The sequence below is a fragment of the Siphateles boraxobius genome, unplaced genomic scaffold (genome assembly GCF_051911475.1).
Source record: "Siphateles boraxobius isolate OS27281-9 unplaced genomic scaffold, OSU_SipBor_1 8, whole genome shotgun sequence".
Taxonomy (NCBI): domain Eukaryota; kingdom Metazoa; phylum Chordata; class Actinopteri; order Cypriniformes; family Leuciscidae; genus Siphateles; species Siphateles boraxobius.
Window position 1 is genome coordinate 11,692,055 of NW_027509208.1, and position 12,560 is coordinate 11,704,614.

At 38.2% G+C, this 12,560-nt stretch overlaps 1 long non-coding RNA gene across 1 annotated transcript in view; it reads right to left on the reverse strand.

The window, feature by feature from the left end:
- Positions 1-2,548: 2,548 nt before the first annotated feature.
- The window catches only part of LOC143729368 (uncharacterized), a 34,901-nt gene continuing 24,889 nt past the window's right edge, over positions 2,549-12,560 (reverse strand). Inside the window, exon 4 of the long non-coding RNA XR_013199991.1 lies at positions 2,549-5,239. This is a non-coding gene — a long non-coding RNA (uncharacterized LOC143729368). The remainder of the gene's footprint in view (positions 5,240-12,560) is intronic.

Sequence of the window (12,560 nt, forward strand, 5' to 3'; positions counted from 1 at the left end):
AAGCAGAAATCTTCAGGCTTGGCTTCCATAAATAGGCCTACTCAACAGCACAAACAATAATTTCCATTCAACACCAGAATACATTCACAAGCTCCCACAGAAATCGTGTAGCCTAAATACCCAAACATGAGATTTTAATTTCTGTTCTTGATGCCATCATTTTATCTCAGACACAGAAACACAATTCATTGCGTTTGGTTGAAGGTATTTAATTGAAGTAGGATACTTTCTCATTTTTAGGCAGAAGTTGACGGGAGTTGCATTCCAGAACAGTTCCGAATGTGGAAGCGTCTCAGTTTTTCTCACTTATCGCGCTGTACAATATTGATTACACGCAAACTGCTCCTTCGTACATTTTTATGCCTAAAAAATATGTTGTTCTGAAAACTGCCTATTTCAACAGTATCCTATTTGGGAGGAGTTAATTTGAGATGCTGCGCGAAAACAAAGGTGGGCTTATGTTATAGCTAGCCTATACAATGCGCATTCATTAGGCTAGGAAACTGAAAGAGGATTGTTTTTGAGGCGACAAAAGCTGCATTGTGACCGCGGCAGGTCGTCTCTAGGTTACATCCTCCACGCCTCATCTTTCCGACAATATGAACCTCACAATAGGCCTATAGCTTAAAACAAAACTTCGTGTGATGTGTTAACTATACAGATGTTGAACGGGCTAAATAGTTTTTCATTACTGTCATTAGCCTCCATATTTTACATTGTCATGATATTTTATTTAATATGTAAATGGTTCAAAATGTGACTGAAAATGACAGTAGTAGAGGTTTGAGAAATCAAAATAGTGAGATGACGTAGTCTCGTGTTCAGTAAAGCTGAACTCGGTATATGTGTAAGCCAGTAGAAGAACCGACGCTTCTCTACTTACCACTTAGCCTATTACTTCATTTAGTTCCAGTGTCCATTACTCATATGCACCGATAGGGGGCAGTATGTGCCACACAATGAACTTACTCTAGTGGGAAGTAGAGGATACTGCGCACCAAACTGAGTCCCTTCATTGTCATCATCTGTCTTTAAATGTAACTGTGAATAAAAATCTAACGTATGCTAGGGGATAGAGAACTATATTTAAATGGCCTATTCATCAGATTTAATTGTTTTGTAGGGGTAAAAAACTCTTTAGGCAATAATTAATGGACTTGTAGAATTTATGAGCAGAGTGCACAGGCTTATAATGCTTTTCTGAGTCTCTCTTTTTCTTTTCTTTCTGTTTAATTACCCTCCAACACCCCCACTTCAGGGTCAAGAGTCTCTCCCTTTCTCTTTCTCTCTTCACCTTCTAATCAGTTCATCAATTGTAGTATTTTTTGGCAGTCCTCTCCCAGTTTAAAGTAATCTAATGTTGAGAAGTGTCTCAAAGTATGTCCGGGACATTGTGTCTGGGAAGACCGCATGCGTTTGCAGTCTCATTATCTTTTCCATAATGATTCTTCCTTTCTCTTTAATTTCTTTTGCCTGAAATTATGCACATTATTGTCTCTCTGAGTGTGAGAACGGATAGATAAATGGGATGTGAACTATTTACAGTATATTGTTGTTGTAATTAGATAAACAAGCCTCTAATTTTAATATAACAGAAGCCCTTAATACAGAAAGCCCACAATGCTAGTCAACACACGTTACAAGTCAGTCACGAAAAAACATCAAAGGGCCTGGTGTCTGCGATATGGGAACGAGTCCCTGCTGTAGTGGGTTTCCATTGAATTCAAATTTGGATTTTGAGTATGATTTATTTCACAGCACATGGGGAAAAAGGTGGAATGGAGCCTAAAACAGTTCAGACAATGAGCCTCATGTTGCTTTCCTTTGTGGTGTTTGTATTTTTGGTGTAGGGTAAATGGAGATTTAACGTTTGTCTGTGTGAGCGAGCAGAGGCCATAAGACTCACCTCTCCGCCAGCCACACACACACACACACACACACACACACACACACACACACACACACACACACACACACACACACACACACACACACACACACACACACACACACACACACACACACACACACACACACACACATGCTTCAGCAGATTATGACCGCTAATCTCACTTTATGGCACGCTGCCTCAGGCCGGACACTCACACATTCACTTTCTCTCTGATCTCTCGTTCTTCTTCTGTTGCTGCTACACACACATGCAGCTGGAGGTTGGCCAGGCATCAGATCACTGTCAGTTCAACTGAAGAAAGTGAATGAATTCAAGATGAGAATTCTGTGGGCGTAATAAGAGTGGCCGACTGGCTGTACTCATATTGATAAAAATGGTAATTTACACTTTTGTGGTACAGTGACTCCAAAAGTATTCAGACGCTTAAAAGTCACACTTCTGTATGAATTGTTGGGACGAAATCACACTTTGATAGTAAAATATTTAACTGAAAGTAATTTTAGAAAGCTTTGATCAAAAAAGTAAATGCAGGTTGAATCGGATACTTTTTCTCAGTCAATGGCTGTGTGTGTATATATATAGTAGGCTACATCTGATCAAACTGTACCATTGGGTCTTACAGGTAATACCACAAAGTGCTGATTGTCAGTGTTTATTCTCACAATGTAAGAGAAGCATAAATCGTCCTAAATTGTGGACTGGGACTTTTTTCTTTTTACTGTGGTTCTTGTTTTTTCACCTCTGAAGTGGCCTTAAATAGGGTTTGCCTCTTGTGTCAGCCAAGTGAATCCAGTTTTTTCTTCTTCTAACGCTCAGACACTAAAAAAGCTACAACACAAAGGCCCTGAGCTTCAAGAGAATCTCAGACCACAACAAAACAGCAGTGAGTACACACACATATATTTAAATCTTAAATGCTGACAAATACATTGAGACTGCACACCCTCACACACTCAGCTTTACAGATAGAGCGACAAACTTCTAATGCACACATGCCAGAACTAATGATTTGGGACACATCACACAAGCCCACACACTAATTTCAAACACACTGATCAGAAACAGCCCTTTCTCACGCAGACATATAGACGCATGAACACACATGAACACATATCAGGCCTCCTTCTGCATACTCATACCCTGAATCAGCATCAAAGAATTTAACCACAAGACTGTTAGATTGAACAGTGAGAACAGATATCAAAGACATTAATCAAGAAAACTTGAATGAATCATGACACAATTATCAAAATTTTTACAGATGCACAATACATCTGTACCATGTCAGTCGATATTGTGTATTAAATCATTATGTAGATATACATTTGTTGTAATCTAACGCTATCTCTCTTTTTAGAAGATTTATTCAATGCATTTTGCCATTATTCAGCCATTTGAGAGAGGACAGTAAGTGAAGTTGGAGAGTCTTCTCAGTCTTCAGGGTCAGGAAAGGACCTCAAGCTGGAACTCGAACTCAGGTCGCCCAAAGCGCAATTCCACTACATAGAATGTTCTCTTAACGTTCATTTTTATAAATGGTAATGATCTCTAAATTAATGCACACTATGCATGCACACTATATTGATACCATATCATTTATTGCCTTATGTTTAATTATGCATGTTAATTTCTCATTTAGATTATGTCATTAATTACTCACCCTCATGTCCTTCCAAACCAGTAAGACATTCATTCATCTTCAGAACACAAATTAAGATATTTTTGATGAAATCCGAGAGCTTTCTGTCCCTTCATAGACAGCAATTTAATTACCATTTTCAAAGCCTAGAAAGGTAGTAAAGACATCGTTAAAATAGTCCATGTGACTACAGTGAATCAACCTTCACGAAGGCTGGCTCATTATTGGCCAGCTCCTGCGTCAACATCACATGCATGTGTTGTGTTGCTCACGTGAACAGCGTTGGCCAACAATGAGCCGGCGTTCTGATGTATAACCTGGAAGCGCTGCGCTGTGTTTACAACGTGAACAGCGTCAGAGACCGACACGGAAGAGAAGAGATTGTTGAATAAAGCCGTTATTTTTTGGGTTATACTTGTCGCTTCATAAAATAATTAAGGTTGAATCACTTTAGTCACATGGACTATTTTAACAATGTCATACTTTTCTGGGCCTTGAAACTGGTCATTAAATTGCTGTCTATGGGGGGACAGAAAGCTCTCGGATTGTGTTCTGAAGATGAACGAAGGTCTTACGGGTTTGGGACGACATGAGGGTGAGTAATTAATGACAGAAATTTCATTTTTGGGTGAATTAACCCTATAACCTTGCTGTGATCTAACACTCACTTAAAGTTAATCTTTAAAAACACTAATAATTCAATAGCACTGTTAAATGTAATCTTTAGCAAAATCTCAAAATGACTTTTCATACACTGAGACTTTTTATAATGCTGTGATGCTTAAATTCACTTGTATCATTTAAAATGATTGATTATAGTTTTTAGCGTTTTAATTTGAGGGTATTTGTTCATTTTATTTATTAATTAATGCTTTATTTATTTAGTCAAAATTGTACAGAATTATAATATTGTCCATTTATCAATTAGCGACCAAACCATGAAAATAATTATCATATCGGTCATAATTTTAAGATTGATGCACCTCTAAGTGGTGGACCAGTCAATACCTTATTTTATACAGATTTTTTATTTACATAAACCATAACTAAAGTAATTTTTTTCACACTTCACTTTCTTGTGCCTGTAAAAATATGTGTGCACCACTGCTTTTCAGCATCTTTAGTAGCGCATCTCTCTTCTAAAGCAGAGCTCACTGTAAAGGCAGCCGGGGGGAGCGTTTACACAGCACTAATGTGCATGAAATAGAGGATTAGGTTTCGAGGTGGGAGGGGAACGGACATCTTAGGGCCCAGTGGCTGCTGTGCCATGTTCATGTTCCTCATGGGAAGGCTTATCCTAATCGCCCCACTGTCGCACCGGCCCCCCAGGGCCCATACACAACACCCAGGGGCCCCAAGTCTTTAATAAAATAGGGTTATGAATGTATTTGTCTTAATGCTCTACTACTGGTGGTGTGTGTGGGTGGCAGAGAGGAGGGAGATGGTAGACGAGAGGAAAGAGAGGGGGAATGGTGCCGCCATTGAATGGTAAAACTGTGTCCAGTTTAACGGAGCCACTTTAAGCCGATTCTTTTCGGGTCACATCGGCACCAATGAGGGATTAACTTTTTTCACATCAACGCCCGACTGAGATCTCAGCCCTGCTGCATCCTACATCTCGCTCTGAGGAGAAAAGGTCCACAGTTGCCCAATTTGTACCAGCCAGGGAGATGAAAGAATGGCCCATCCTATAAGGGACAAAAAGAAAAATTAGCTCAGTTTTACTGCTTTTTGTTGTTGTTGTTGTTCAGTCCCTGGTCTTTCCCACAAGGGATCAAATAGATGATGAATGCTATAGTGTCTCAGATTCTCTTTTTCCGTCCATCAAACGAAGGAGCTTGTTCACACAGGCATCGCCGTTTGAGTGCTGTCTAACAAGTAGCTGGTATTAGTGAGCACAAATGTGTTTGTATGTAATTTCCATCATATATTCCATCATAACAGTAAACAGGTGTGAGTCTGACGGTCTTTACGTGTGTCAATAACATTAATGGATTTTCCATCATTTCCCCACAGCTTCAGCCCTGAGGCGGTTCGCACAGCATTGACAGCATTTTTATTTGTAAAACACAATTAATCATAAAAGCCATTGTGATTGTGCAAAATCTCTGAGGCAATTCCAATTGTCTCAGGCTGAGTTCTGTATGTTGGCTAGTTTTCTCCTGGCTCATTCTCACTATGTTATTATCTATTATCGTATGAGTAAACAAACTCTCTGAAAGCTGCATAATTAATGCTGGCCTTGACAGCTCCTCTGAGCCTCTCTCTAATCTATTTTTCTAACCCACTCTCATTATAAACATAAAAGATTGAATCAGAAATGTGTCGGAGTAGAGTACATGAACAGACTCGTATGCACAGTCATGCTGTTAAAAAAAAGAGGAGAAATAGTCACACTAAAATGTGTTTACTTTCTAACACAGCAATGTAAACAACAAACCTTAATGATGTTTACATGCAGTAAACATGATTATTCAAACAGTTTTTGCACAGAAAAAGTGAGAAACGGGTGGAAAAGTGGAAAACCTAAATTCCAGAGTCCACTTTAAATTTGTCACACAGTTTTTGAATACCTTTTGCACTGAAGTAAGAAGAGTATTTGGATCTGTGATCTAACTTTTTTTGTCTTACTATCTATTAATTTATTATATAATAACAACCAAAACATTTATTTTTTAAAAGATCAATTTGCCTCTTATCAGATAATTTGACCTTTTTAATACAAATTAAGGTTAGTTTAGTTTGTAAAATGTCATGTGGTGCAACTCCCCTGAAAATGCATCTTTAAGAATGAATAATTCATGATTGTTGTAAAAAAAAAAAGTTTTTTTAAAACCATATATGCAACCAAAATGATTTCAACGAGTACAGTACATATCTATGCTATGAACTTTCCACATGTTTAAACTACATTTTTAATGTATTTTAATGTAATTTTTCTTTTTTGGGGACAGTCTTAATCAACCGTAAGTGGAACGAATGTTCAGAACTAGTCACATTTATTTAACATTTTTTTTTAAATGTTACATTTCTGTGCATTATGACTTGCTGGTAACTTTAGAAGAGTTGGACATGCATAAATCAGGGTTCTAGATTTATCTATGCCCTCTAGACAAATTCATTGCAATGATTGTCAGCTGTAAAAACTGTCTAGCAGTATACTTGTTCTCTTATTTTTAGGTTAATGATGCAAGGTCATGTGTGGCCCCACTGCTCTGGTAACATTTATACAGCGGCAGTGACTGATCAAACCTGAACACACACAAGATGAGCAGAAACTTCCCTACATTCTAAATGTGCAGATTTTTTTATCAATAAATGTTTTTTTTTTCCTTCAATATTTTAGTGCATTCAGATATTCTGATTGTAGCTGAACAACTGAAAGAGACAAGTAAAAACTGAAAAATGGAATAGACAGAGAAATTCTGCAGGTGGGGTGTGTGTGTGTGTTGGGGGGGGTCTCATCATATAAAATCAGACATGTCATGACCTCTGACTTTTGGGTGGCTGCAGCTGGAGTTGGCGTCGGCAACTCTAGTTGATTAAGAAGGAGACTCCACAAAGTGGCTGCAAGATTATAATCCTCTGCACATCTGGGAGGTGAAGAACATTGCAGTGTTTGTGGGAGACAGGAAGGAAGGCAGAGACAGAAACATGTATACAAAAATAAAAATAAAAATACAGAAGACATAATTTATATGTCACACTTTAGGGGAAACTAGAAAACCATTGAGGTCACCATCCACACCATAACTCTAACCAAAAATCACAGAGTGACTGACAATGGATGGGACAAATACAAGTACAGCAGAGAGATATGTGTTGAAAAGATGCCAGTAACATGTAATTGTCATTCAAGCTTTTTTAAAGGGATAAAAAAGAAAAGCTGTCATCATTTACTTTCCCAAGCTGTTCCAAATCTGAATAAATGTCTGTTCTGTTGAACACAACATAAATTTTTTTTGAAGAATGTCTGTAACCAAACAGTTGATGCATGGTTTTGGTACCCCCCATAGTACCCCATACTATGGAAGTCAATGGTGTCCCATAACAGTTTGGTTACCTATATTCAACAGAAGAAATAAATTCATACAGGTGTCAAACAACATGAGGGTGAGTAAATTATGACAGAATTTTCATTTTTGGGTGAACTATCCCTTTAAGTTATTGCACTCACTTCATGCAAATGTAATTTGTGAATGGTTTATTGGCAGCTAATCCCATTGAGGCACATTTGGTGATCTAATTCAATTCATAATGGGATGATTTTTTACATCCTGGGGCATATTAAGGGTTAATGTACATTTAGCCCGTTATTATCGTAAAATAAGCCTTGACAGGGCTATGCATCCCTCTGAGGGGTTTATAATGATATGACTGTTATGCTACTTATAACATTATAGCTTGCCAAATAAATAGATACTTTTCTAAATTAATTATGTTATTAAGTGATAAGAAAAAGCCCGCAGAATGATACAAGACCTGAAACAATCACAGCAAATCAGGTGATTAGTTGTCTGGGACAAGTCAGTTGTACAATTTAATAGCCATTATATAAAAATACTTGACCACATATTTGTCTGCTTGATTCTGATTGGTCAATCGCAGAATTCTGAGAATAATGCGAATGACCAATCAGATTCAAGAAGAGATGTCACACCCATTTAAACTGAGGATGTGGTCACTCATGTTTGACCCAAGTGGATTTTTCAAACTTTCAAAAAAATAACATAAATAATGACCAATTTTCCTTCAAGAAATTCCAGATTTATTGTAGATAAAATTATGCTGTAAATGTGTGATGAAATTTGCTTCTTTGAATCCAAAATGTCATTTTTGTCCTTCATGCAATCATGCCGTTTTTTGTGCACATTAAAAAAAAAATTTGTTAATACAACACCCCCAACGAGTGTTAGCATTTAATGAGATATTTATCATTTTATTTATTATTCATTTAAAAATCATCATTAAACTTCCTTGCATAATACATGAAAATATCACCACTATACTATTATGCCTTACAGTCATAGTGAAATTTGCCTGTCTCCGGTGATCACTTAAAAAAAGAAAGGTTCATGATGCCCCAGTAATTGAGTGTTAATGAACTTTTATTTGTTACTTTAATGCGATAATTTCTTTCTTTCCTTTCATTTTCAAGGCTGGAAGTGGAGCTGACAGATCTCCTGAAGAATGATGGGTATATCCACATACTGTGTTACTGGCACGAGCGAGGAGAATAGCAGCTCTCGCAAGTCCACCTGTGAGTGTTTTCTGAAGAGAGGATAGAAAATACAAGAGGAGTGGGTGGTCACCGTGCTACTCGGGTTTGTGTGGGTGAGCGTGTGTGTGCGTCTCAGTGAGCCAGCTCCCATGCTTGGTAAAAATCACCTAATTTTTCACTTGAGTGGCTCTCTTTGGGCAGTTCCCCCCTTCATCGACCCCTTCAGAGTAAAATTCCTCTAGTGAGTGTGAAGACTGCACTTGCAGTGCCCCCCACTCCCCCAACACACACCGAGGGGCATTGAAAATGCATTAACACCAAATCAATGGAAAACAGTGGAAAAAAAAGCAAAAAGAGAGAGGGCGAAAAAAAATCTCCTTAGCAACATAATCTAGATGGCCTCACGAAAGGAGAGGGGAGTGTGAAAAGAAAGGGGAAAAGAGGGAAAGAGAAAGGGGAGGGGGTAGCTGAGCGTTTAGTGCAGAATAAGAGACTGAACACAGAGAGGTCTTGCACACAGACAGCGACAAAATGGAGAATTAACACAAGAGAAACTGTTCCTATTTAACACCAGGGGAAAAGCGACTATATTAACACCCTCCCATTGGGGGGTAAGGGGGGAGGAGTGGAAGCGGGGAGGACAGGATAGACCCCTGAAACTCTCTCCCAAGGGAAAAGAGAAAGTCAGCAATAATTGATCTTTTTTTTTTTTGTCCAAATAATATAAAGTCATTTTAATATACAATAATATTTTTTTATCTTACTGCTACCTTTTCAGTATATAACCTTTCTTATATACTGTAATAAGTCTTGTATACAAGAAATCATTCATATTATTTCCATTTTTTATCTTTTGTATGTATTATATCATATCATATATTATATTATAAAAACCTATACCAAAATGTATTTAAAATACATTTATTTCATACTAAGTATACTACAAATCCATTAACATATTTACTGACATATCACTTGAGACTTACTTATATAAATATAATTAAACTTTATTTGGAGTACTACTTTATTGCGCAATGCATATTTCTTAATATTAAGTCTTAAAATGTGTTTTAATACAACAATTAGTAAGGACATGATATCTGTATAATATCAGTCTTTAAATGCAAGATATTTAAAGTGGACCTAAAGTATACTTGCAATAGTTCCACTTTAGCGCAATCAAATATACTTAAGTTTATCTTCAACACTATTTCCGGATAACTAAAGTGCATCAAGTACAAAACTAGTTGATCCACCTGATATATTATATTATATTATATTCATAATAATTTTTCCCATATATTTGGCCTTTTTTGATCACTTTAAATTTCACTATATATATATATAGGCCTATAGCATATATATATATATATATATATATATATATATTAGGAGTCATTCTGGGTATTAGTCACATCAGCTATAAGTCAGGAAGTTCAGTTCAGCAAATATATAGTCAAGGCAAGTCACCTATATAGCGCTTTATACAATATAGATTATTTCAAAGCAGCTGCAGTGATAACAGAAAAAATATGCATTTCAGCTGTTGTTCAGCAGAAGTAAGTTCAGTGTTGATCCTACTGAATTTTATTTTTAAAAATTCCAAGCCATGGAACCAGCCGCCATATCGCCCAAGACAGAATGCAGATCCATTATTTTGATTAGATATTGATACATTTATTTATATTTATATATATATATATATATATATAGGAAATATATGGAAAGAAAAGGAAGGATATATTCTGTTATTCCCAATTCTATTAGTTTGGTGGTGGACACTGGTTACCAGTCTCTATGTAAATGACCTTTAACCTCCACTACATGATCTGGTCAATGGTGGGAGGGTTAGACTTAATTAGAAGGTCATTAAAACCTGCCCCCTGCAAGCCATTAGCTTTATAACTGCCCACACACAAACCCACAGCTGACCCTCGGCTGTAATGAGCCCGTTCAGGCAACTTCATCAAGAAACGTTCTGTTTCGCTGCATCTGCACAGATCAGATCCCAGATCTAATGTCAATAAGTGAAGATTCATTTGATGATATTATTTCACTTCAATCGCTTGAATCATGTTGTTAAATGATGAAGTAACATGTCATTGATTGATGAAGTGGAATCATGTGAACTGAAATGTCAAACTAGAATCATATTTTTAAAAGGGAAAAACACATATTTTCCAGCTGAGTGTTTCTGGAGTGTTCGGGACATTATTTTCTAGGCTGCATTAAATTACTGTAGCAAAATGTGTTCCCATGCTCTCTGCCAAGTTAAATAAAATGAAAAATAAATGTGCACGTTAAGTGTACAGGTAGTGTTATAGAGACTGCTTTGAGAATGAGAAGCTTTATAAACGTGCACATTCGTAGATAAAAGTAGGGCAACAAAATTTTGGTTAATGGAAAACGTGGTGGCGTTCAGGTGACGATTTCCTGCCGTCGCTCTTGTCCAATGGAATCTGAAGGCCTATCTAAAGACTGAAAGATTAAGATAAAACAAAGGGAGACTGAATGAGAAAGAGAGAATAAGTGAGAGCCGACAACTTCATCTACAGAGGCATTAACAAAGACAGTACAAAGGCGAAAGGAGAGAAAAAGGGATTGAGAAAAGGGCCAGAGGTTAGCCAAGACAGAGAGAGATGGAAAAACAGCGAGAGAGAGACAAGGCGTAAAAGAGGGAGAAAAGAGAACGACTGATGTAGATAAACAGTGAAGAAAAGGAGAGAAAGAGAGATTAATAAAGAGGCAGAAGTGGAGAAAAATAGAAACTGAGGGAGAAAGAAGGGACTCCAGTGACTCTCTTTGTCCCAATCGCCGATTTCACACCGACACAAAGGGCTCGGTGGACGTTTCATCCTTTCATTAACGTTTCTCCGTCGTTTATTCAGCGTTAGTCTGTGACGTTATGAAGTCAGTCCCATTCAGGCCACATTATAAATCACCTCCGCCGCTGCAGAGCGTGGCCAATCGGCCAATTACGCAGTGTGGCCGCCCCTGAACACGCAGGACAATGGCATCACAAGGCCAATAAACAAGCCTCTAATAGGGCGGCGGGGAAAACGCGCCCAAAACAGGCCCCAACCGCCCGCCGCACGCACGTATTCCATCATCCCCATGCCCTCGCATTTCCTCCCGCTAACGCCAGCGCACACACACAGCTGTGGAGGGGCAGAAGGGTAGCACTGGCACACCGAGAGAAAAATGACCCAGCGATATTGCGCCATGCAAACCCCCCCATAGCCCTTTTCAGGCTGGGAGCCAGAACAAAAGCATACTGTTGCCATACTGTGACGTTCATTCTAGCCAGTTAGCACAGCTGCAAGAGCTCACCTTGCGCTAGCGACTATTGTTGGCCTGTTTTAGAGCCTCTTCCATCCATCTTCTGGACTGGATGAGACAAATACAGACAGAGAGCGAGAGAGAGAGAGAGAGAGAGAGAGAGAGAGTTCGACTGAGAGAAAGTGCTCGGGTGATGCAGCTGCAAAGTGAATGAATGCGAGCGTAAAGGTGAAAAGGGGAAGACTGGAGAGACGGAGAGAGAGGTGTCAATGTAACAGACCGCAGGGTGGTCCCACCCACTCACTTACAGAGCAGCTGCCTAGCAGTTAAAAAGTAACCTCAGAGATCAACCGACCAATGATATTTGCCACTGATATTAGCTATTTTGGAGCTATTTTAGCAACATGAAAAGCTGAAGTTGGATTTAAAGGAATAATCTGGGTGCAAAACAGCTTAAGTTCAATTGACAAATTTTTTTACATATTATTGATCACCACAACAAAAAGTCA